At 39.1% G+C, this 4428-nt stretch overlaps 1 long non-coding RNA gene across 2 annotated transcripts; it reads left to right on the forward strand.

Moving 5' to 3' along the window:
• The first annotated feature begins 2754 nt into the window (after nucleotides 1-2754).
• Nucleotides 2755-4137, forward strand: LOC146026782 (uncharacterized). Of its 2 annotated transcripts, XR_014454540.1 has the most exons (3): nucleotides 2755-2851; nucleotides 3615-3721; nucleotides 3860-4137. It is a non-coding gene; the product is annotated as an uncharacterized LOC146026782 (long non-coding RNA). The 2 variants fall into 2 exon arrangements; XR_014454539.1 differs by having other exon boundaries at nucleotides 3615-4137.
• The last annotated feature ends 291 nt before the right edge of the window (nucleotides 4138-4428 follow it).

The following is a 4428-nucleotide window of genomic DNA, read 5'->3' on the forward strand; positions in this document are numbered from 1 at the left end:
ACCGCTGCTCTATAGTATCTTCAATTTACATCAGACTGGTAATTATAACATGCTCTTGGTACAGCCAAACACATATCTGTTTTTTAGCTGCACGGTACCATCTGAATATTTACAAATAATTTTGATCTGTGGCACTGACATAAAAATAATTCTTTTTGGTCATTCTGCTTATCAGAATGTCTACCTAGTCTTATTAGCTAGTGAGGAGTTACAAAGATACCCAGTGATGCTAATATTTATCAACTCTGTAGTAGTTAATGGGACTTCTAACCAACGCTTGGATCCCATGCCTTGACAAAGATAGCTAGTCTATCGAAACCGGTTGGCCAGAAGGGGACCAGCGCAGTGGATTCCATCCAAAGGGAAGGAGAACTTATCAGGGCCTGTTTTGTTTAACCACCCATGCTATTTTTGTCTGCAATTCTTTGTAGACCATCCTATTTGTCTTTTCTTATGCATAATAATAATAATACATTTGGAAAGTGAATTTGGACCTCATACTGAGGATCCGGAGTGCCTATGGTGACTTAACTGTCCCTCCCTATGCGCTATTTTCTGACAATATTCCTTTTAATTGATAATAATTATCGTTTAAAACGTAATCAGGTATCTTCATTATCATTACCATAAACCATATTACTGTCACTTATCGTAGCTGCTAGGCACAAAATACAGCCTCAGACCCTTATCAGGTTTGGGCCTTAATAACATTTTAGCAAACTGCATCGTTGAACTTAATCTTTCAGCTTTTGAGCTTTGCAGATGTTGGAGTAGTCAGTTGGACTTGTAGTTCAGGCATATACTGCAGTTCTGTGCTCTTTGGTACTGTAACTGCTTCTTTCTTTCTGTGGACTTGTCATTGCAGCTTGCTTTGCTTCAGCATCTGCTAGATTGCTTTCTTTGGTCTGGTTCCCTGTGTGTGCTTGTATCTTTATGATAGTTACTTTGTATGACTTCATCAATGCTTGGAAAAGTTTTTTTTATGAGGTCAGCGTGCTGTATCTGGAATCTGTATAAAGGTTTGCTGTTGTGTTCTTCGCATGTTCCAATGCTTTAGTGAGGGCCACAAGTTCTGCTGCTTATGCTGACATCTGTACTGGTAAGGCTCTAGAAATCACCACCTCACTCTCTGTGGTGACATCATAGTCAGTGTAGGGTGTGCCATCTTCATAATATCTGGACCCATCAACATACAGTTCATAATGAGCATTGGGTATGGGGGTGTCATGGACGTATGGGAATGTCTGAGTCTCTTGTTTCATCAAAGCAAGTCAATCATGGGAAAAATTTATGACATGAATATTCGCTTCTCACCTCCACCTTCTTCCGAATCTACTTCCATTCTCTGGGCTGCTGTAGATAAAGGTGTGCTTGTAGAAGGTGCTTGTTCCAATATTCTCCCTCATTTTGAACATTTGATGTTCACACGAGAATTGTTGGCGGGTTAAGATGCATCTCTTTATTGTCGCATTGGTTGCACTCAATATGGAACTTCATACTTGGTGAGTCTGGCTGCTGATAGGTGCTTAGTTCTGGCTTATTGCAGAATTTCAGTTACCACATGTGGTACTTGTATAGTCAGTTCATGATTGAGAACAATGTCTTTTAATACAGCCGCAGGTGCTTCTTGGATAATATTTTCAGGCTTGTGGAGTAGTAAGCAAGAGGTCTTGTCCCATGTAGCTGCGTAAGGACTCCCAGTGCGTGTTCCTTTTCCTTATGACAGTAGAGGAAAAAGGATTTTGAATAGTCTGTAAAGCCTAGAGCCAGTGAAGAAGCTATGGCTGCCTTTAGTTGCTGAATTGCTTGAGACATTTCTTCATCTGATGGGCATGGACTTCTTTGTAGCATCATACAAGGTTTGCATATAAACGGATGCAAGAGGGATCCAGTCCCTGCAATAGCCAGCCAGGCATAGGAATGACCTTATTTGTTTAACAGTCTTTGGTACCTTGGCTTGCAGTATGAGCTTATTCCTCTCTTCTGTCAGGTATCTGATGCCTTGAGAAATGCAGTGGCCCAAGAATATGACTTTGTGTTTGCAGAGCTGTAATTTGTCTTTCGATGCCCTGCAGTCTTGCTCTTCCTGGAACTTGAGTCTTTGATGATAAGCATAGAGCAGAGTGCATTGGCCAATCATTCACCGTAAACCAGGCCCCTGATGGTGGGATCTGATCCAGCAAGGTGTGTCGATTTTAGGCACAATGGGACAGTTTATTAGCAGTCTTTCAATGACTTCTCTTGTACCAGTCTGTATTGAACTTCACCAGAACCGGTGACATCATATTTCTGGACAGAACAGGTGTATTGCTGTGGAGATCTGCACTGCACAAGGACACCAGACCACAGGAAGGCTTGGACTTATTTGCTGATGGCTGCTGGCTGCTGTTTGTTCTGTGGTGAGTGGACATTGCAGTTGTATGCTGACATCCAATATTCATTTTTTTTTCTTTCCAAATCGGTCAGCATGGTATCAGCAAAGTCTGCAGGAAAACTTTCTAAAAGAGCACAGAATACAGCAACTTCTATTACTTTTATTTCATGCATGTCCTTGATGAGTTCATAAATTGCAGAATATCAGCTCCTAATAGGTTAACACATGTTAGTGATGTGAGGAATTATACTTAGTATGGGCGTTCATTTATCATTGATAGGTTAAGGGGTTGGCTTACTCTTCTGGAGTAGGAGTGTCTGTCCGCCCACCCAAGTACCTTTTAATGTACTTCCTCATTTAATTCATTTTGCTACTTCATACACAGACATTACACATGATTGTATTACTAAGAGACTGTAGTTTCTGCCCTGTGTGAAGATCAACATGGAGTACTGCGTCTTCATACCTTCCCACGAGGTTAGTCAAGATGTTCTTTTTCCTTGAATATCTATCTGTGCTAAAACATTACCTTTTGGGTTTATTTGATGATCAACTATAAGGTCTGTCCCTAAGGTTGAACAACATTTTATACGGTTGCTTTGTTCTAATACATATACATATTTCCTCTTTTCTATATTTTTTTTCCAACTTCCTCTACATCTTTAAAAATCTGTAATTACACTTAATATTACATATGAACTAATTTAATTCAGGGCATAAAGCCGTGGTTCTTAAAACTGTGTGCCTAGGCACCCTGGGGTGCCTCAGGACACTTGCAGGGGTGCCTTGGGTTGGTGGACCAGGATCAATTCATATTAGTTATGTGCAATGTAACAGGCAAAACAGTGCTGGTGGCTGCTAATTATAATATATGTAGACAAACAGGAGCAAATCCTGTCCCTCACCAGATAACTGTGACACATAAACACAATGTACATAATTTTATATATTTTCTGAATAAGAAACATTTGGCCTAGGGGTGCCTTGAAAACATTTTTATGCTAACAATCTATAGTTAGCAGCATTTGTCATTATAGTGTTCTACTGTACCATTTCAAATGGTCTGCTTCTGACAATTTGCTCTAAATCTATTTAACAAACATCTACACATACACATATATATATACATATACATACACATAACAATAGCTTATTATAACTAAATTCTAGAGGACTTAACAATATTAAGCATTTCATTCAGGTCTTGGAATTAGTTCCCCTTTTTTATTTTGTGTCACAGGAAGCATCTGGACTGTGAAATACATCTGTCTTTTGTATGTGGTATGAGTTCTGATTGCGCTACACTGAGTAATATTGTGCTCTGGTGGGTTCATTTATCACAATGCTGTAAGTACATATACTATTATACTTGTTGTGATAAGTCTCAAATACCCAAATAATCCTGTAACCAATAACCGTGTATAACCTGGCTCCCCTTCCTTTCTTTATCTGCAACAACCTGACAATCGGAACGCTCCATTCAAGCTCCTGCTCCCTCTCCAATGGACTGATCAAATCCAATGAGTGTGGCCTTTATCCACTTGCGGCGAGGCAGGATGTGATGTTGTGCAAGGAAGTATAACTGTGTATTACTGGCTTCGGATTTGTTATGGATCTGTCTAAGGCTGCTGTATGAAAATCAACAAACCCCTTCCACCATCTCAATCTATCTCTATGAATGAGACATTGACCAATAGTACCTGTGAGAGTGCTGCTATTTTGAATGCATTTAAACACCAAGAATAAATTTGACCTTCAACTTTTTTCCACCAATTCTGTCTCTAAATGGCAACCAACAATAATAACAAAATCTACTACTTTGTGTTCATCAGTGACCTGAACAGTTGACTGAATTTATACTCGTTATTTTTGTCTTAAAATAATGCCCACTAAAATTATCAAACCAAAATACAATACTACATTTACAATCTGAACAAGGTGTGACATGGAGCAATGTGACAATGTGAATTTGCAAGTCTCCTTTCTTTAGTCACTATTAAAAAAAAACCTCATTATATTCATTTCAAAAACCTCTGTTTCAAATATGACAACTC

This window comes from Crinia signifera, chromosome 8 (genome assembly GCF_055691185.1).
Source record: "Crinia signifera chromosome 8, ASM5569118v1, whole genome shotgun sequence".
Classification (NCBI taxonomy): domain Eukaryota; kingdom Metazoa; phylum Chordata; class Amphibia; order Anura; family Myobatrachidae; genus Crinia; species Crinia signifera.